General features: G+C 35.4%; 1 protein-coding gene across 6 annotated transcripts in view; it reads left to right on the top strand.

The window, feature by feature from the left end:
- Window positions 1-22,849, top strand: part of APBA1 (amyloid beta precursor protein binding family A member 1) — a 279,256-nt gene that overhangs the window by 63,554 nt on the left and 192,853 nt on the right. For 2 of the 6 annotated variants that reach the window (XM_074280722.1, XM_074280721.1), the window contains exon 2: window positions 13,688-13,901. The exons of the other annotated variants lie outside the window; for them this stretch is intronic. The gene's annotated coding sequence lies outside the window, so the exon portion shown is untranslated. The remainder of the gene's footprint in view (window positions 1-13,687; window positions 13,902-22,849) is intronic. 6 annotated transcript variants of the gene reach the window in all.

Genomic DNA, 22,849 nt, shown 5'->3' on the forward strand with positions numbered 1-22,849 from the left:
TCTGTAAGCTATACTTCCTCATTTTCTCAGTTACAGTAATACCTTGATTATTCAGCATCCTGAAGGGAAAATGGAAAAATGTTCCACATAAGTGAATTTTTTAGGTTGCTGAAGTTTACTCCACCCCTTTGTACAATAGGAGAGATGTAATACTTTTTTGTTAAATTTAATTTCATTTTAGCCTTTAATTTTAACTAATTTTTAAAAATGAAATATTTCTAAAATGTATTACACACTTCATTGGCTTCTTAAACAGAATATATGGGGTATAATTTAACCTTTTCATGATGACTCAAGGTTATATTTAGCTGTTAGACTTTAGGATTTAGGTTTGTCTAGCCTTTGGCTGAATGACTGAATACAAACTGTTAAGGGAGGGAATCTGCTTCATCTCTCCCCACTCTCCTTATTTTTCCCTTCTAATCCTCTCATGGGTGACCTTTCCTTCTCATTCACATCTCTTATCCATTCAAACATTTTTCAGATTTATCCCATTCTTTCATTTTGCTACAGATTATGGTGGCCCTCTTTTCCCTTCTCATATTAGTGGAGCTCTTCCGATGATCTTCATTTTGAGGTGAGGCCCAGTCTGGGAAGTTTCCATTTCTTTTCTGGCTAGCCTTCTGATTTCCCAGACTTTAACACTATGCTTCAGTTGTCTCTCTCCCTAGAGTTTCCTTTTGAGCCTACATCATCCCATGCAGCTTTGTGGCAAGGAAAGAGTGCCCCTGTCATCCAGTGGAATGGTACCCCAGTCCAGAATGTCAGATCAGGGATGGAAATGGCATGAAGGTTGGCCTCACAATTTGGAGACATCAGGAAGAACTAACTAATGGGAAAAGTGGGCCAACCTCGAGCAGGAATATTCTAGGATTAGAGGGATGCCAAAGTAATTGAATGTTTTGGGACAAGGAGGCCCTAGATGCTGAGAAACATTCGAGGGTAAAGTAGCTGCTTTATTGTTTTAAAGTCTGGTATGTCAGAAGCAGACGTAAAAGTTAGCCACTCTAGGTCCCTGCACAAAATGAGCTCCTGGAGATGCTCACCATGAAAGAATCAGGAAGAAGATAGATTGTTTTTTAGCAAGAGTTTGAACAGATTATAGATTTAAAATCACAGCCTTAGACATCAGGGGTAAGTTTATCAAAAGAAGATTTCACTATGATGGTTCTTTGAATATTATATTTTTAAATCATGCTCCTACATAATCAGTCAAGAATGCCACCTTTAGAAATGAAGAATACCTATATAACTGCCTTTATACCTCTGTTTCTACAAGTAACCACAAACTGATGAGGATGGGATTATCATTGTTTCTGATAAGCATTGTATGACTTCCTATACTAGGGAAAGATGGATCAAACCAATAGAGAAGATAATCTAGATCACTATTTATTTTGGTGATATGGTAAGGCATGGGGCAGGAATTTCTTTTTCTTTTTCTTTTTTTTTTTTTTAATCATTGACGAGATTAAAAAAAAGAAAAACAAAAGAAAAAAGTAGAGAACACAGCAAGTGATGATTTACATTCAGTCTCCTTAGTTCTTTGTGTGGATGCAGATGGTGTTTTCTATGCAAAATCTATTGGGAATGCTTTGCATCCCTGAAACTCTGAGAAGGACCAAGGTTTTCATAGTTGGTCATCACGCATTCTGACTGATATTGTGTAAAATGTACTTCTGGTTCTGCTTGCATCAGGTCATATAACTCCAGGCCTTTCCAAAACCAGCCTGTCATCATTTTTACAGAATTTAGGGTATTCCATTGGCTTCATGTACCACAACTTTTCTGGCCATTCTCCACTAGACAGACACATATTTATTTTTCAATTCTTTGCAGCCCCACAAAGAGCTACCACATTTTGGCCCATTTGGGTCTGGGATGATTTTTGCTAGCCCAGAGCCTGTGGCAGTATGAGGGGAACTCTGCCATCCAGCGGGAAAGTGTACAGACCATCCCCAAAGCATATTTGGAAACATGGAAACAATTGAATGAAATCCCTCTGTCAGATTTGAAAGTGAACAACTGGGAGAGGAAACTGACCACAAATTGTCTTCAGAGGCTTGGATACATTGTGCTTGGGGAAGCTGGGATTCATCTCACAGGAGGTGACAGCATCCCTGGGAAATCTCCATAGGGCAGGAATTTCAAGAGCTACTAAGACTTTCTCTGAGTAACTTGTAGTATAGTATTTAAAATTTTAATTTGATTAGATTAAATAAACAATGTCCAAAAAATCAGAGGAAAGTTTTGTTTGTTTGTTTGTTTGTTTTTTCACCAAGTAGATTGTGAAGCAAAATGTATTTGAATTAATTTCTGTTAGAATGAATTAGGCATTGGAAGAACTAAAAACAAAAGACTACAATTTTAAATGTAATATATTTTGTTTTTATTTGTTTTTATTAATTCATTTTTTTAAAATCTTGGTTTTCTGCCTTGCATGTTCCTGAATTTAAATACTTTAATTAAAACTAATAGTAATGAGAAAATTCCCATAATTTTTCTTATAATCAATATGGTGACTGCCTATGTACTTTATATCAAACTATTATTTTCTCTTACATTTTTATAAATGGGAATATAAAATAATGATTGTGTTTTGGTTATGCCCTTGCAATTCTGCTATGATTATATGATCAACATAATAAATGCACCTGAATTTTTTTTTTTTTTTTTATGTAGGGGCCTCACTTATCTCCCTTACAGCTTTTTCTCCATATTCATTTTGCCTTTTAGCTTCTATTTACTTGAATTGTAATAACTCCATGGTTATAATTCTTTGATTATATTATTTTTGATTTTAAGTTAGCAAAACTAAAGAAGAACAGTCATGAAAAAGAGAATAAAAATAACATATATTCAGAAAGAGAAGGTAGTTGAGAATGATGTATTCAACCAAACTGATTCCAAGATTCCAAGATAATCTAAGGATTTATTCCTAATCATAATTCACTGGTTCTTAGAAAATGCCTATGGCCAAAATATCTCAAAAGATAAGTAAAAAGAACTGTATTCAAACAGAATGGAATGGAAGAGAGGGAACAGTAAGAAAACCTAGTGTTGAGTCTTATCTTGCAGGCTTTTTTTAATCTTTAAAACAGAGAAAATGGCTACACTGCTCACTTCATAGGACTGTTCACAGGGTCATAGTTAAAGCTGGAAGTATCCTTCATGACCATTAAGTCTAATCCACATCTTTTACAGATGAGGAAACTGAGGCACATAATAATAAAGTAAATTGTGCAAAATCACATGGTTAATAAGTTTTTGAGGCAGCATTTGAATATTCCAAGGCAGAACTCTATCCACTATTCCATGCTGTTTCTATAAACTTAGAATGAGATCATGGACATAAAGCATTTTGTAGACCATAAAGCAATATAGAGACATTAGTTAAAAATAACAATAATAATAATGTTATAAGCTGTACCTTACCTTATATAAAATCGCATTTCATATTTTATACACACACACACACACACACATATATAGATATAAGATTGCTTCTTTAGGAATCAGAACTATAAAAGAAAACTACTACACATACATGTCCACATACATATGCTTACATAAATGTGAGTTCCCACATACATACATGTATGTATACTTATGTAGACTTACACTTTCATATATATGAAACTTTTTTATCCCTCATTGTTTAAGAATATAAATGATTTGCAATTATTTTGTGTTACTACATATATAAACTTGGCAAAGTCACAGGAAGGAAGGAAGAAAAGAAAGGATAGAGGAAAGAAGGAACGAACGAACAAACGAATGAAGGAATGAAGGGAGCTAAGTGCTGGGGATACTAATAGAAAAGTTGTAGCGAGCTGTCGTCTCCAGAAGCTGCTGGATCACTCTCTGGGAAGATATCTGCTGTGTCTTCTACTCAAATCTCTCCGACAGATTCTTCTTCCTGTAACGAACCGTTATCTCCAGGCAGTTGCTGTTAACTCTTGTCCAGAGAAGTGACTTCCCTTCCTGCAGGGAGCCCCGTCAAGCCTGATGCAATGCAGAGTCTTCTTCTATCTCTGGGAGTCCTCTCTTTTATTCTCCCAGAGAATGGGCGTGGGATAATGCAAGGGCTTCTGGGAAGAACCACCTCAGCCAATGAGCCTGCTCTTTCCATCAAGTCAACCTGAGTTCTCACCTTGTAATTGTCCAACCTGAATTCTCACCTTGTCTCTATCCAGACAACCCGAGTTCTCACCTAGTAATCCCAACAAAAAGTGAGATAGCCTCTGATCTCTATGAACTCACCTCTGAATGGGGAAGACAGCACATGTAGGAGGGTTCATCTACAAGGAGAAGAGTAAGACCTGAAAGACTAGACAATATAGTAGGAGGCCCAGGATTCAAAGACTATAGTAGCGAGGTAAGTGGCAATAGCCCATAAGGAGCAGAAATAAGCAAATGTCAAGATACTGAGTTCATCCATTTGTCTATTAAGATGTCCACTTTGCTAAATAACCTCACTGTTGAAAAGGAAATTGAAGTGTTCATTCACAGTGGGTTTTATCACCTTCCATCTATAGTTGGACTAGTGGTACAGTGCCAATTATTCTTGTCACTGCCTGCTCCCAATCTGCTGCCCTCACAAGCAATTTGTTCTACACACACACACACACACACACACACACACACACACACACACACACATATATATAGTTGCTTTCATTTGGTCTCCCCCTTTAGACTGTGAGCTCCTTGAGAACAGGGGCTATCCTTGCCTTCTTATTTGTTTGTTTATATATCTTCCATATATAGTAGTCACAATAAATTCATGTTGACTGACTGACTAATAAGCCACAGGAGTCACAATTAAGATTCCCTGAAAAGGAACATATGGCTGCAGCAATGGCTGAGTTATGTAGCCTTCACAGAGCAATTGTAACTCAGGTCCTTTTAATAAAATTTTACTTGGATGACCAGAAAATTATTTAATTAAATTACTACTTTTCAGAACAATGAAATATAGAAGATCCCCTCCTGCCTAGTTGTCTTGGATATTTATGGCAGTTTGTAATACAAAATCTCTCTTTCTCTCTCTCTCCCTCCCTCTCTCTCTCTCTCTCTCTCTCTCTCTCTCTCTCTCTCTCTCTCTCTCACACACACACACACACACACACACATACATACACACCCTCATAATTGGAATTAAATGACTTGAATCACACAGCTGTGTCTGAAGTTATATTTGAACTTGTCTTCCTGACTTGAAATACAGCCGATGCTCTATTTCACTATACCACCTAGCTGCCCCTTTCTATTCTTTTTTTTTAATTCCTAACACATCTAAGATATATCTAAAATACTTTTTCCTTCTTTTGCAAAATCTATGTAGAACAACTTTTCAAATAAGAAAAATTGCAAATATTCCCTATACTGTAATATAGTTATTATCTTCTATATAATAGAACTTTCGGATAAAGTGCTATAGCTTTTCATACTTTACATACTTTGTATGAATGTAAATTATTAATGTTATTGATGATGATGTTATTGGCATTAATAATACTGACAATGAAAGTATTAATTGGTACATCTCCGAAAAGTGATACCCAGTTCTCTTATCAGAATATTCTTAAGTGAAATAAGACATATAAAGCACTGCTCATCATAAGAAGCTGTATTCTAGAGTTTTAGTGCTATAAACATTCCCATCATCTCAGGTCCAATCCATTTAATAAGATTTTTTGGAATTCTGATTCATAAATGTTTGCTAGAGGATGAAAGAAAGGAATGGAGAGACTTACATGAACTGATGCTAAGTGAAGTGAGTAGAATCAAGAGCACACAGCAAAAACAAGATTATATGGACATGGTTCTTTTTAGCAGTGAGGTGATTCATATCAGTGATGCAGAGCCATCTGTCTTCAGAGAGAGGACTATGAGGACTAAGTGTGGATCACAACATAGTATTTTCACTTTTTGTTGTTTGTTTGCATTTTGTTTCTTTCTCATTTTTTTTTCTTTTTTGATCTTATTTTTTTTGTGCAAAATGATAAATGTGGAAATATGTTTGGAAGAACTGCATATGTTTAAAATATTTTGGATTACTTGCTGTGTAAATGGAGATGGGGGGAGAAAGAAAAAATATTGGAACACAAAGTTTTGCAAGGGTGAATGTTGACAATTATCTATGCATGTGTTTTGAAAATAAACAGCTTTAAAAAATAAATATTTGCTGGAGAAAATACTGTTCTAATTCCACCTATAGAAAGGTTACTATGGTAGACAAGACATATATAGATGAATCAATTAGATGATAGTTACATTATATCTAATATATTTGAAAATACCAGATTTTGCTATTTTTCCAGATAGCTAAGATCTTTATTTCAGTAAAATGCATATTTGCTACTTGTTTTTTAAAAATAATTTTATTTTCCCCTAAAATATTTTACATGTTTTACATGTAAAAACAATTCTTAACATTTGGAGTTTTTTTGTTTGTTTTGAGTTCCAAATTCTATCCCTCCCTCTCTTGCCTCCTCACTCCTTGATATGATAAGCAGTCTGATATAGATTGTCCATGTGCAATCAGGTAAAACGTTTTCATATTTTGTTCAAGAAAACTTGAACAAAAAAAAAAAAGAGAAAAATAGTATAGTTTAATCTGTATTCAGATAACAATTTTTTCTCTGGAAGTGGATAGCATTTTTCATCATGAATCCTTTGGGATTGTTTTGATCTATTGTATTGATGAGACTAGCTAAGTCATTCACAGTTGTTCATTGTAAAAAAAAAAAAAAACTGCTATTCTTGTACACAATGTTCTGTTCATTTCACTTTATATGCTCTATCCATGGGCAGCTGTCTTTCAAGTGAGATAACATATGTAAAGGGCTTTGTAAATTTTAAGGTGCTATATAAAAAAAAATTTATATTAATGCCATAAGAAACATGTGTGGGGCAGTTAAATGGCACAATGTACAGAGCACCAGCCCTGAAATCAGGAGGACTTGAGTTCAAATCTGACCTCAGAACTTAACATGTCCCAGCTGTGTGACCCTGGACAAGTCACTTGACCCCAATTGCCTCAGGAAAAGAAGAAGAAGAAGAAGAACCATGTGAGAAAGTTTGAGTAAGAAGTCACAAGAGTAGTACAGTTAAAAGTCTAACCTGAAAGTATTCTGTAAAACTCACTATGGATTCATCTATGTAATTCAGTCCCTCCTTGAATTTTGCTTTACTGCCTCAGAAATGTGGCACTTATTTCAGTTTTACATAGTTTTCCTTTTACTCTTATTTTAAATCTCAGAATTTGGGGTGCAGATAACAGTAGTTTTCTGAAATTATAGCAGAGTGTTTAGAAGGTGTACATCCCAGCTCTGTCTGGATTTGTGCTGGATACCAGCAATTTACCTTTTACATCAATCATGTCTCCTCTTAAGGTCATTTTAGTTTTCATCTTTACTTTTGAACCAGTTTTTAAGGCTGAAATATGAAGAATGTTGATAGCATTTCCTTAGCTACCTAGAGTGTTCACCAGTATGAATACAAGCCTACTTTCTCTTATGCACACAATCATGTGGGGACATACCCTCTTTGTGCCAAGGGAAAGAAGCCAGAATGAATACAGTGCATTCATTTATTCTGGTGTGGGAGGGAAGAAACCCAAATAATAATTAGCAGTGTTTTGAATGCAATTCTTTATCCTGAAGATAAGGATAATTATTTCTAGTTGACTGTGATTAAGGACCTTTTAATATCTATTGGTAAGAGGGATGTTGCCAAATCAAAGAATTATCATCAATGTTAAAGGTCTAAGTTGACTTGGTTTGTTTGAGTACATTGGTTTCAATGCCTTCCCATTTTGTAGACACTATTTCTTTTCATATTCTTTTTCATCATTAAACTCCTTTCTCTGCCTTGCCGATTTTCTATTATTTGTCTTTGGGAAGTACTACTATCCTCATCTCCCACATGAGGATATAATGTGCTATTTCCTCAATATTATGGATTAGAAGGAGTTATAAGCCCCTGACTCATAAAATCATATATTTAGAGATGAAAGGATCTTTAAAAATTATCAAGTCCAACTTTCCCATTTTACAGATGAGGAAACTGAGGCCCAGATAGATTCAATGATTTTCCTGGTGTCAAACAACTGGTGAATGTCAGAGATGGGATTCAGATCTTTGTTTTCTTGACTCTAAGACCCACATTCTATACCATGATGTATATCCTTCCTTTCCCTTCTGGAAATATGAATATATGAAGTACAGTGAGAAATAAGCTCCTATACCAGACAACTTCCCTGATGGAAGCTTAATGAGTTCTGTTTACCCATTGATTTGCCTAACTCCATATTACAAACTCAGGGAAGGGCCTTTAGAACCTGCTTAAACTCTTTTAACGCCATAGGTCACTTTAGGGAATCTCTGTTTTAATGCATCAAAAGACTTTTTATTGCAAATTCTTAAATGACAACCAGATACTAGCTGAGGCACTAGGAAAATAACATATACCAGTATTTCTCTGTATCTTGCCTAATCCATGATCTGAACTGAATGGATAATTCAAGACTATCTGTTTCTGGTTTCCTCTCTTGAATCCATATTATACTTACCAGCAGATATTTCTGAAAGACCAAGCAGGACTATACTCAAACTCTTCAAAGGTTCCTCATTGGCTCCAAGATCAAATAAAAATCTTCCACTTGTTATTTAAAGCCCTAACATTATTCCCATTTACCTTTACAGTTTTATTTTATATTATTCCCTTTCATATATTTTACATTCCAGCCAAACTGGTCAGCTCACTGTTCTCTGTCATTCCTTCTCCTACTTCTATATTCTTCCATGGAATCCTTCTGCTCCAGAGATACCTGAAATATATCCTCTCTCTCAGCTTCTTAGAACCTTTCTTTAATGGCTCAGCTCAGGGATTATATCTCATGAAGGCTGTCTGTAAGAAGGTATTTCTTCCTCAATTGTTAGGGATCATTGTCTAATCTCAATAGAGATTTATTATTTTTTAATGTGCCTTTTAAATTCATTTCTCTGTATATTATGATCTATCCCCTCCTCCCCATTACACATAAAGAAAGACCTTCAAGATCTTTCCATTTTGTTTTTGTATTCTCAATGGCAATGCAAAATGCTTAATATATGTTTGATGAATTCAGTTGAATAGAATAGAATTGTATATATGTGATAATTATAGAAATAGGCACTGGCAGGAAGTTAAGAGTATTATCATTAATCTGTAAAATTTAAATATAACAGTATCCATCTATCTAGCAAGGTTGTTGTATACAGTGAAGCAAAGTATGTCAGGCTTTTACAAACCTTAAAATCTAAATATATTATAAGGAATGGAAAACAGGAAGATTTGAAAACATAATCAAAATGGAAAACTCCCAGTTCTTAGCCCATGTATCTGGTAACTAGCCTTAGGTTTAGTTTATCATTTTTTCCATAAGATATGAAATCAATCAAAAAATGTATGAAATACCTATTTTTTGCAAAGCACCATCCTAAGCAGAATAGGAAATAAAAAAAAGCATAAGATTTAATCCTTATCTCCAAAGAATTCACAATAAAGCTGGAGATGTTATAAATACCTGGCTTCCACATTTAGTTAAGCTGTATATTTATATGTAATATCTCTTTGATCATCATAGAAACTTTCAAGATAGTATTACTGATTTTATTATCTCTATTTTACTGATTAGGAAAGGGTCAAGTCAGGTTCAAGTCAATGAACATTTATTAAATACTGTTCTAATCTCTGTGTAAAGGACTAGGGATAAAAAAAAAAAAAATGCAAAAGGATAGGGATAAAAAAGGACTAGGGATAAAAAAAAAAAAAAATGACCTGCTCTCAAGAAGCAGCCAATCTAGTAGGAGGGATAACATGCAAATAAACATTTACAAACAAGACATAGCCAGAATAATTGAGGACAATGAACAGAGGGAAGGCAGTAGAATTAAGAGGGATCAGGAAAAGTTTCTTCTAGAAGGTGGGATTTTAGCTGGTACTGGAAGGAAGCCAGGAAAGAGAGATGAGGAGGAATGAAATGTTAGGTATAAGGTGATAGCCAGTGAAATTTTGAAAAGTTAGGAAATGAAGTGTAGTGTGTGTGTGGGTGTGTAACAGCAAGGAAAGTGTCACTAGATAGATAAGATGGGAAAGCATAAGAAGACTGGAAAGATAAGAAGAGGAATCAGGTTCTAAAAGAAGATTATGATGGTGATAAGATACTGCTGAAGATTGATTTGATTAGTTTAATGGAAGAAAAAAAAGCTCAGCAGATTTTTACAATAATTTAGGTATAATTGTGAGGACTTGAAGTATATGTAGGATGGGGGAAGGGAGAAAGGAATAGAGTCCTTAACTCCCGCTGCTCAGTTCAGCAGGGTCAACTAGCATCTTACCTTCACCCGGTCTTCCTCGATTATCTGAATCGAAGAACGACCTCAAAAGGTCCCCCACAGAACACCCGATACACGCGTGTCAGAGAGTGTCAGAGCCAGATGCATAATCAATCAAGAGTGAGGAGGGCTTCCACCTCGTTGGATGAGGCTTACCCAATGTCATCAGTGCCCTGTTTTGGACTCAGGCAGAGTAAACCTCCAAGCGCCTCAGACTCTGCTCTTAAGATTTGCCCTCGACCCCAACAACTCCCTTTTCTTGTTTAGCCAGGACCGTTTAGGAGAATCATAGTATTCTTCAAATGTGTTACCAGCGCCCCTTATAAGTTGTATTACAATTGTAAAGATACAAGGCAACAATAGTATAAGTATGATTATAAAGATTGTAGGTATCAGTATTGTTGACAGCCAAGAAAAATGCATATGATCAGAAATCCATTTAACAAAATTTCCAGCAGTAGAAGATGGAATAGTAAAATTATTAGACAACTGAGATATTTCTAATGCTAAGCATGCTAATTCCTCTATTTGATTGGAAACATTAGCCACTAACAATGCACCTTGTAAATGTTCAGATAGATTACTCCATAGTGCAGGAAAAACAGAATCAGTATAATTCAATGGAAGAAGTAAGAAGTGTTCTAAGTGTTCTAAGAAGTGTAACACACAAAGGTTTATACTTATAGTGACATGGAAGTTCTGATACCTGGGCTGAGAACTTAGCTAACAGAGTGGAACATGCAAGTAAGAGAGAAGTTTGGAAAGGAAGAATATTTTAGGGAAAAGATGAGTTTAGGACATCAAATGACTTGCCTATGGCCACACAACAAATAAATGTTGGAAGCTGGATTCAAACCTAGGTTTCTCCTGATTATTGAATCAGAAATGTCAAAAAGTCAAAAAGAACTTTTTGGAATATTTACTATTCTTTCCATGACACCACACTGCCTAACATATACAACTAAGAAGGTGATGAAGAATACAGCACAATATTTGACAAGCACCAGGATGATGATGAAGTAGAAATAAATATCTTAGAAATTCAAATTAAGATAGATTATTATAACTACATATAGGAATATATAGAGAGATAACTTTGTAGAGAAAGAAAAACTTGAACTGGTCCTTTATTCACATTTATTCCAAATCATTAAACAGATTAATTACTTTTTATACATAAGGAGCTCTATGCCAGACTCTGGATATACAACAACAAAATAAAACCTAGGGCTTAAAATTCTATTGGGTAAATACAAGATATATTTACATATTACATTGTAAACAATTCAAGTGATAACTTGAGGTGGAGAACTAGGAAAGCATTATAGATAGAAGGAATAGAGAGAGATTCTCACTGGATATGAGCCCTAAATTAATGTTGAGGAAGGTAGGGACTGTATGAGATGGAAGTGAGAAAGGAATAAAATCTAAGTATAAGAGATAACCCATGCAAAGGCAAGAGGTGGATGAAGAGCTCAGAAAACAAATCCCATAATTCTAAGAACAACAGTAGTAGTAGGCAAGCTTCATTGGAACATAGAGTTTATGAAGAAAAGTTATGTGCAGGTGGCCTGAAAAGGTAAACTGAAGACAGATTTTGAATTTTCTATCTTATCCTAAAGGCAGTAGGGAACTACTGAAAGGAAGATGCAGTATCCAAGAATTCAATCTTTAGTCCCTTGAAACAACTGAAGAGTAACAGGTCTTTTTGCTTTTTTGTTTCTTTCTGTCTCTCTTTCAATACAGAAATAGATGGATAGATAGATAAAGGTTCCACCTATAAAAACAGGTACCATTCCTACTATACGATTTCTTGGGGACTGTTGGTTATCTCATTTTATAAAACTTGTAAAAGCATAAGCAAATAATTGCAATGAGAATAATTCCAGTTTATTTGTAGTATTTGTTGAAGAGGTAGAAAATAATGTGAATAATAACAGAAAAGACCTTAGTTAAAATTCTACTTTAGAAACTCTATGTCAATCTAGAAAAATTACTAAACCTCTTTGTCCCTCAGTTTCTTCATCTGTAAAATGAGTAAAGTTGAATTTGATTTTCCAGTAATATTTATAGAGATTTTCAGAAACTCTAATGTAAAAATTGATCACAGAAGATGCTAAAAATCGTATTGGAAAAATATGATTAGAAATCAGTAAATGAAAGAGGGGTAACTAGGTGTTATAGTGGATAGAGTGCCAAGTCTCAGACACTTACTAGTTATGGGAACCAAGAGAATAGTGTACACAGCAGCAACAAGATTATATGATGATCAACTTTTGATAGATATGACTCTTGAGCAATGAGATGGATTCGGGCCAATTCCAATAAATTTGTGATGGAGACAGCCATCTACATCCAGAAGGAGGTCTGTGGGGACTGAATGTGAATCACAACATAATTGTCACCTTTTTTCTTGTTGTTTGTTTTTGCTTTTTTGATCTGATTTTTCTTGTGCAGCATGATAAATGTGGAAATATATTTGGAAGAATTGCACATATTTAACCTATATTAGATTACTTGCTTGCTGGGGGAGAGAGGGAGAGAAGAGAAGAAAAATTTGGAACACAAGGTTTTGCAAAGATAAATGCTGAAAAATTATCTTTGAGATGTATTTTAAAAGTAAAAAAACTATTATTAAAAAAGAATAATATTGGATAAAGTGAAATCAGAAAGTACAGCTAAATCAGTTATCACATAGGAAAAGTGTAATATTCTTCTCTAAAATATAATGTTCTCTGGGAGCAGATTTCTTGGGGACTTCTGGAGGCAGCCTTTGTTTCAGTTCAGTATAATCACCCCAAATACAGCCAGGAGTTAAAGTCCAAATCCTTTATTGTTTCCTTCAAAGTCTTGTCCCTTTTCCTGGGGCCTGTTTAGCTTTCTTAGAAGCCTATCTCTCTCCCTGGTTCCTGAGAGCTCCTGCTGCTAGTCCTTTGCCTCTGTCAGCTTCTGCCTCTAGATTTCTTCAAATGAGCTTCTAGTGGGCTTGTCTCTCCTGGCCCTGAGACCTCCTCCTCCTTATAGGCCCCACACTGAGTATACAACAATCATTATATCACTGGAAACCATTATTTGTTGTAGGATTAAATCAATACTAAACTAGATTTTACCATTGTCTCCTCAATTCCACTTGGTACCTTGTTTCAAGTTCTGGTCCATAATATCTCCTTGTAGGATCAGATCAATCATACAGAACCATGCTAAATTAGATAATTATTGTCTCTATCAATTCCACTGTCTTAGTACCTTGAATCCTACCTAGAATCCTAACATCTCCCATTTTCTTTTGATTTTGAACATAGGTGGTCATGACCTCCCTGGCTTCTCAAGGAAGTGAGAACTCCAAAAAAGAAGGTGATCACGCCTTCCCTGACTGCTCAAAAAAGGAGTGAAAACACCATAAAAAGAAAGTATCACACCCTCCCTGACATCTCAGGAAGGGAGATGAAAACACCAAAGGAAATGGGAAATCAAATCAGAGTAGCAGATTTCTGAAGGGGCTCACTCTTAAAACAGGTATACATAAATCCATAAATATGAGAGGTATTACACATAATTACATAAGCACATAGTAACATAACACAGGGTAATAGTGATATAACAAATAAAATGAATGAACATGAGGATTTATACATGTCCATAAGTCCTAGAAATAGTCCAAAAGGATTCTATTGTCCATTAGTTCATGTGCCAGGAATCCAATAATTCCTGCAAGTTTTGAAGTCCTTCAACAATTTTTCATCTCAAGGAATCCAATGATTCCTGCTGGTTTTAAAATCTTGCAACAGTCTCATCTTGTGTTAGGGAATCCAATGATTCCTGCAGATTTTATTCTTAGGTCTTCCCCTTTGTTTCCAGAGTTTTCTATTTTTCCGTCTCTCTAATGGACAAGGCAAATATGACTCATTGGCACCCATCTTATTCCTGCTCCATCTGTAGAAATAAAAGCAAACCTTTTCCCCCAAACAGTTAACCTATCTAATTCCCTTCTATTTACCACTTTCTAGATATCGCCTCATCACCTGGCAATTACATTAGAGCTGCTCATTATATTGGAGCTGCTCTCACTGGACACTGCCCTTCTGTTGAATTAAAAAGCCTGTATTCTCTCCAATGGTAATCCCTTTCTCCCATATGATTGTTTTTTTTACTGATTGGTCACATCAGAGTCCTGAACTTCTGAAGACTTTTTGGGTGTAAACTCAGCTGCCATCCTGCCCCACCTATCTTTAGTATGATATCTTGGAGCTGGGCCGTGCCTCTCATTTCCCTGGGTCAAACTATATTCTGAGGCCCAGTGGAAACCTTGGTTGCATTTTGGACATAGGGTTTTGGGTCTTCTCTCAGGGGCAGCTAGGTGGCGCAGTGGATAGAGCACCAGCCCTGGATTCAGGAGGACCTGAGTTCAAATCTAGTCTCAGACACTTAACACTTCCTAGCTGTGTGACCCTGGGCAAGTCACTTAACCCCAGCCTCAGAAAAAAAAAAAAAAGGTCTTCTCTCACCATGTCTTCTCACTCTATCTCTTTGCCTATACTGAGCTCTCAGATGTCCAACTTTTCCACACGGAAAGCATTGATGAGTTTCTCTAGAAGTCCCTTACCAAGAGGGACCTTGTCTTCCCATGTTCAACATATTCAGGGTATAATAAGTACTTGTGCCTACTGTGACACAGCATCTTATGATCTCCTCTAAAGGAGCAGCTTTCTGTAGTCCCTATATAATTCTTCTGCAAACCTCATTGGTATTTTCCTTAGGCAGTTATCTGATTATTATTTTTTAAATTTTTATTAATTTTTAAAATTAATTTTATAATTATAACTTTTTTTGACAGTACATATGCATGGGTAATTTTTTACAACATTATCCCTTGCACTCACTGCTGTTCCAAATTTACCCCTCCTTCCATCTACCTCCTCCCCTAAATGGCAGGCAATCCCATATATGTTAAATATGTTATAATATATCCTAGATGCACTATATGTGTGCAGAACTGAATTTCTTGTTACACAGGAAGAATTGAATTCAGAAGGTAAAAATAACTTGGGAAGAAAACCAAAAATGCAAAGAGTTTACACTCATTTCCCAGTGTTCCTTCTCTGGGTGTAGTTGATTCTGTCCATCATTGATCAATTGGAACTGAATTAGATCTTCTCTTTGTTGAAGATATCCACTTCCATCAGAATACATACTCATACAGTATTGTTGTTGAAGTGTATAATGATCTCCTGGTTTTGCTCATTTCACTCAGCATCAGTTCATGTAAGTCTTGCCAACCTTCTTTGTATTCATCCTGCAGGTCATTTCTTACAGAACAATAATATTCCATAACATTCATATACCATAATTTACCCAACCATTCTCCAATGGATGGGCATCCATTCATTTTCCAGTTTCTAGCCATTACAAAAAGGGCTGCCACAAACATTTTGGCATATACAGGTCCCTTTCCCTTCTTTAGTATTTCTTTGGGATACAGGGCCAGTAGTAGCACTGGTGGATCATAGGGTATGCACAATTTGATAACTTTTAGGGCATAATTCGATTGCTCTCCAGAATGGTCGGATTCGTTCCCAACTCCACCCACAGTGCATCAGTGTCCCAGTTTTCCCACATCTCCTCCAACATTCATCATTATTTTTTTACTGTCATCTTAACCAATCTGACAGATGTGTAGTGGTATCTCAGAGTTGTCATAATTTGCATTGCTCTCATCAATAGTGATTTGGAACACTCTTTCATATCAGTGGAAGTGGTTTCAATTTCATCACCTGAAAATTGTCTGTTCATCTCCATTGACCATTTATCAATTGGAGAATGGCTTGATTTTTTATAAATCACAGTCAGTTCTCTATATATTTTGGAAATGAGGCCTTTATAAGAACCTTTAACTGTAAAAATGTTTTCCCAATTTGTTACTTCCCTTTTAATCTTGTTTGCATTAGTTTTGTTTGTACAAAAGGTTTTTAATTTGATGTAATCAAAATTTTCTATTTTGTGATCAATAATGATCTCTAGTTCTCCTTTGGTCATAAATTCCTTCCAACTCCACAAGTCTGAGAGGTAAACTATCCTATGTTCCTCTAATTTATTTATGATCTCATTCTTTATGCCTAAATCATAGACCCATTTTGATCTTTTCTTGGTATGTGGTGTTAAGTGTGGGTCTATGACTAATTTCTGCCATACTAATTTCCAGTTTTCCCAGCAGTTTTTGTCAAATAATGAATTCTTATCCCAAAAGTTGGGATCTTTGGGTTTGTCAAACACTAGGTTGCTATATTTATACACTATTTTGTCCTTTGAACCTAACCTGTTCCACTGATCAACTAGTCTATTTCTTAGTCAATACCAAATAGTTTTGGTGACTGCTGCTTTATAATATAGTTTTAGATCAGGTACAGCTAGGCCACTTTCATCTGATTTTTTTTTTCATGAATTCCCTTGAAATTCTTGACCTTTTGTTCTTCCATATGTTTTTTGTTGTTAATTTTTTCTAGGTCATTAAAATAGTTTCTTGGGAGTCTGATTGATATAGCACTAAATTAAATGGATAAGTTTTGGGAGTATTTTCGTGTTTATTATATTTTCTTGGCCTATCCAAAAGCACTTAATGTCTTTCCAAGTATTTAAATTTGACTTCATTTTTGTGGCAAGTGTTTTGTAATTTTGCTCATATAATTCCTGACTTTCCTTTGGTAGATAGGTTCCCAAATATTTTATACTATCGACAGTTATTTTGAATGGAATTTCTCTTTGTATCTCTTGTTGGATTTTGTTAGTGATGTATAAAAATGCTGAGGACTTATGTGGATTTGTTTTGTATCCTGCAGCTTTGCTAAAGTTGTGAATTATTTCTAATAGCTTTTTAGTAGAATCTCTGGCGTTCTCTAAGTATACCATCATGTCATCTGCAAAGAGTGATAGTTTGGTTTCCTCATTAGCTACTCTAATTCCTTTAATCTCTTTCTTGACTCTTATAGCCGAGGATAGTGTTTCTAATACAATATTGAATAGTAATGGTGATAGTAGGCAACCTTGTTTCATTCCTGACCTTACTGGGAAAGGTTCCAGCTTTTCGCTATTAAATATGATGCTTACTGACAATTTTATATATTAAATCAGCCCTGCATTCCTGCTATAAATCCTATTTGGTCATAGTGTATTATCCTGGGGATGATTTTCTGTAATCTTTTTGCTAATATTTTATTTAAGATTTTAGCATCAATATTCATTAGGGAGATTGGTTTACAATTTTCTTTCTCTGTTTTCAACCTACCTGGTTTAGGTATCAATATCATGTCTGGGTCATAAAAGGAATTTTGTAGGAGTCCTTCAATCCCTATTTTTTCAAATAATTTATGTAATATTGGAGTTGATTGTTCTTTAAATGTTTGGTAGAATTCACATGTAAATCCATCTGGTCCTGGGGATTTTTTCTTAGGGAGTTGGTTAATAGCTTGTTTCTTTTTCCGAAATGGGACTATTTAGACTATTTACTTCTTCCTCTCTTAATCTGGGCAAGCTATATTTTTGAAGGTATTCTTCCATTTCATTTAAGTTATCCAATTTATTGGCATAAAGTTGGGCAAAGTAACTCCTAATTATTGCTCTAATTTCCTCTTCATTAGTAACGAGTTCTCCCTTTTCATTTTTAAGACTAACAATTTGGTTTTCCTCTTTCCTTTTTTTAATCAGATTTACTAAGGATTTATCTATTTTATTGTTTTTCTTATAGAACCAACTCTTAGTTTTATTAATTAATTCAATAGTTTTTTTTTTACTTTCAATTTTATTAATCTCTCTTGTGGGGGTTTAATTTGTTCCTTTTCTAGCATTTTTAATTGAAAGCCCAATTTATTGACCTTCTATTTTTCTATCTTATGCAAGTAGACCTCTAGAGATATAAAATTTCCCCTTATTACTGCTTTGGCTGCATCCCACACATTTTGGTATGATGTCTCATTTTTGTCATTTTCTTGGGTGAAGTTATTAATTATGTCTATGATTTGCTCTTTCACCCAATCATTCTTTAGTATGAGATTATTTAGTTTCCAATTATTTTTTGGTCTATTTTCCCCTGGCTTTTTATTAATTGTAATTTTCATTGCATCGTGATCTCTAAAGGATGCATTTACTATTTCTGCCTTACTGCATTTGAGTTTGAAATTTTTATGTCCTAATATATGGTCAATTTTTGTATAGGTTCCATGAACTGCTGAGAAGAAAGTATATTCCTTTCTGTCTCCATTTAGTTTTCTCCAAAGATCTATCATATCTAACTTTTCTAGTATTCTATTTACCTCTTTAACTTCTTTCTTATTTATTTTGTGGTTTGATTTATCTAATTCTGAGAGTGCAAGGTTGAGATCTCCCATTATTATAGTTTTGCTGTCTCTTGCAGTTCTCTTAATTTCTCTTTTAACAATTTAGATGCTACACTCTTTTTTTCATCATATTTTTCAGGAAGTCCAATTATTTTCAGATTGTCTCTCCTGGATCTGTTTTCCAGGTCTGTTGTCTTCCCAAGAAAGTACTTGACGTTTTTTTCCATTATTTCATTTTTCTGGTTTTACTTGACTGATTCTTGGTGTCTCCTCAAGTCATTCAATTCTATTTGTTCAATTCTGATTTTCAGTGATGTATTTTCTTCATTCACTTTTTAAATATCTTTTTGTAATTGTCCAATTGAGTTTTTAAGTGAATTTTTTTCTTCTATGGAATTTTTTTCCATTTCACCAATTTTATTTTTTTAGAGAGCTGTTTTCTTTTTCCAACTCACTAATTTTGTTTTTCAATGATTTGATTTCTTTATCCACTCTGTCTTTAAACATGTGGGATGACTTCTCCAGACTCTATTGCCAAGCTTCCCTTTCCTTTTCCCATTTCTCTTCTAGCTCTCTTGTGAGAGCTTTTTTGATTTCTTCTATGAGAGTTTTATGTATTGAGAAGCAGATCATATTCCCGTTTGGGGATTCCTCTGGAGACAGTCTGCTTTTAGTCTCCTCAGGGTTTGAAGTCTGCTCTCTGTCCATATAGAAGCTGTCAATGGTTAGAGCCCTTTTAAATTTTTTATTCATTTTGTCAGAGCAGAATCAAAGCAAACAAACTGACAAGAAAAACAAATGAAGTTTGCTTTGGGTGCGGGGGTGATTGGGCTGGATGGTATTACTGGGCTTTTCTACAGACTGCAGGAGACAGCAGCAAGGCACTAACAGGACACCAATGGCTGTGCTGGGTCTTCGCTCTGAGGCTCTGAGGCTCTAAGAACATGTTGAGTCACTCCAGGTGGGGGTGGGGGTGGCCAGGTCAGGAGAGACACTAGATTTGGGGGGGTTTATTCTTTACCTCCTGTGTTTATAGCTTCTCTGCTGATCCTGGCTTGCTGCCAAGACAGAATATCCACACTGGGGTAAAGGTCTTTTTGCAGAAATGGCAGAGATAGCACCCCTTCTTCCTCGGGTCTTCACAGTATGAGCTGCCTTGCTCTTGCCACTTGCCATCCCCTGTGCCTGATTTGGTCATCCCTGCCCCCGAGCAAAAACAGACCTTTTCTGGTAAATTTCAAGGATGTCTTCTGTTGGTAATTATTTGTGAATTTTTTTTCCAGTCAAGCATTAATTCTAAAGCTTATCTTGAAACAAATTCTGAGAGAAAACGTGGAGCTTAAGCAGATGTGTGCCTCCTCTCTGCCATTTTGGCTGGAAGTCCCCCTGATCATTATTTCTGTAGCTGCATTTTCTCCAATAGTTCTTGTGACAGCTGTTTGCAAATGTCCACAAAATCCACAAAGGGTTCATTGGAACCTTGTTCTCTTTTTGTGAAGGCTTCCCCCCTGATCTTTCCCTGGTAGGGAACCCCAAGCTTTTGTTGTAGCAGCAACAATTTGTTCATAAGCTGTTATGGGGTAATTAATCTGTTCTGAATTCTCTGCATACTGACTTTCACCTGGTAGTTGGTCAAAAGTGACTTGTATGTAAACTGGAGTTTGCTTATTGCATTGGGCTTGAACCCTACATAATTCATGATACTCTGAAAGCCACAAAAAGTTTTGTCCAGGTTCTAAACATGTCCTTGCTATGGATTTCCAATCACTAGGGGTTCATAAGCCAAATTGCCTAGTAACATCTTAACATAAGATGATGTAGCCCCATAAAGAGTACAATCCTTTTTTGCAAATCCTTAATTTTTTCCATATCAAAAGGAGTTTATTTTCTCCTTTGTTTACCTGAAGAGTCAAGCTCTTCAATCACAGGGTATACATTTATAAAATCAGATACATGCTGTCCTTCATTTTTTGCCTTAACCAATGCTTTTTGTAATCTTGTCATAGGCTGCTTCATAGGAGGTGCTAATTGTGTTACAGCCTCTCCCCCTCCTCCTTCTCTCTCCACCCGTGAAGGCTTAATTGAGGGGAATACGTCAGGGGATGGGGAATGACCTAATTTCTCTGGCTATGAAGCACCACATTTAAAATTGTACTTAACTCCATTCTTATTTGATTCTTCATCCTTTTCACCTAGTTTATCTGGACCCTCCCCCTCCTGCTCTTTCTTCTTTTTCCTTATTCTATAACTTATATAATTTCCTAAAGCCATTTGTATTAAATTATATGTATTAAATGTGTCTTTGGAAATTGAATCAGGTCCATTTTCATTGTAGAATTGACATAGTTGTTCTCTTACTAATTTCCACTCCTCTAGATCCAATTCTTTTTCCATAGAGCATCAAGGAGATGTATAGTGTACAGTTTTTAAAAGTTCACTGATCTGAACCCAAATTATAATCAAACCTTGGCTTTTCATAAGTCTGACAATGCTCTCTACACATTTTCCTTGAATTGGAAATGAAGGCTGTTTTCTAAACATCTGTCCCATTTTAGCTGAAATACTATTTTAGCCCTTTAACAAAAGTTTCCTTGTTCTACTCTAATTTCTGGGTTGAGGAGACTTTTCCACTGAAATCAGGATCAGAGACTTTTCCACCGAAATCAGGATCATGTCTATCCCATGTTCGGATGCCAAAATGTAATATTCTTCTCTAAAATATAATGTTCTCTGGGAGCAGATTTCTTGGGGACTTCTGGAGGCAGCCTTTGTTTCAGTTCAGTATAATCACCCCAAATACAGCCAGGAGTTAAAGTCCAAATCCTTTATTGTTTCCTTCAAAGTCTTGTCCCTTTTCCTGGGGCCTGTTTAGCTTTCTTAGAAGCCTATCTCTCTCCCTGGTTCCTGAGAGCTCCTGCTGCTAGTCCTTTGCCTCTGTCAGCTTCTGCCTCTAGATTTCTTCAAATGAGCTTCTAGTGGGCTTGTCTCTCCTGGCCCTGAGACCTCCTCCTCCTTATAGGCCCCACACTGAGTATACAACAATCATTATATCACTGGAAACCATTATTTGTTGTAGGATTAAATCAATGCTAAACTAGATTTTACCATTGTCTCCTCAATTCCACTTAGTACCTTGTTTCAAGTTCTGGTCCATAACATCTCCTTGTAGGATCAGATCAATCATACTGAATCATGCTAAATTAAATAATTATTGTCTCTATCAATTCCACTTAGTACTTTGTAAAACTCCTAACAGAAAAGAACCTTGAATCAACAGTGGCAGGAGAAATGCATTATGGAGATGATAGAATTTTAAAGGCTTTCAAGAAATTGGTTCACAAAGGGAGCACAAGCCTTGAATTCAGGAAAACCCCGAGTTCAAATCTGGTCTCAGACACTTAACACTTCCTAGCTGTGTGACCCCACTTAACCCCAGCCTCAGAAAAAAAGAAAAGAAGAAAAGTTCCTTGAAATTGATCTTTGTTATGTTAAATTTTCTGTTGAGTTTGTTTAGTTGATAGAAAGATCTGAAAATCTGCTTTATTGAATGTCCATTTTTTCTCATTCAATATTATAGATAATTTTTCTGGATATGATATTTTTGGCCACAAGCCTAGTTCTTTTGACTGATGATAGATATGATTCCAGACTTATGGTCTTTTATTGTGGCTGCTGATAAGTCCTGTACAACGGTAATTGTGAATCTAGTGTATTTGAATTTGTATTTATAGTCTTATTTCTTGCAAAATTTTCTCTTTCATCTGGGATTTCAAAATTTGAAATTTTCTACAAAAGATCTCAATAAGGTGGTGATCGGTCAATTTTTTTTCTGTTTCTACTTTCCCCTTATTCCCTTTCACTCCAGGACAAACTTCTTGGATTATTTCTTGTATTATTGTGTCAAGGTTCTTTATTTGATCACAACTTTCAGGTAGTCCAATTATTCTTATATTTTATCTTTTTGATCAGTTCTCCAGATCTGTTGCTTTTCTTACAAGATGTTTTACATGCTGTTCAATTTTTTCATTATTTTTGTTATGTTTTGTTATTTCTTGGTCTCTCATAATTTTACTGGCTTCCCCTTGTCCAATTCTAATTTTCAAAGAGTTATTTTTATCTTTGAGACTCCATATCTCC

The sequence above is a fragment of the Sminthopsis crassicaudata genome, chromosome 1, assembly GCF_048593235.1.
Source record: "Sminthopsis crassicaudata isolate SCR6 chromosome 1, ASM4859323v1, whole genome shotgun sequence".
Taxonomy (NCBI): domain Eukaryota; kingdom Metazoa; phylum Chordata; class Mammalia; order Dasyuromorphia; family Dasyuridae; genus Sminthopsis; species Sminthopsis crassicaudata.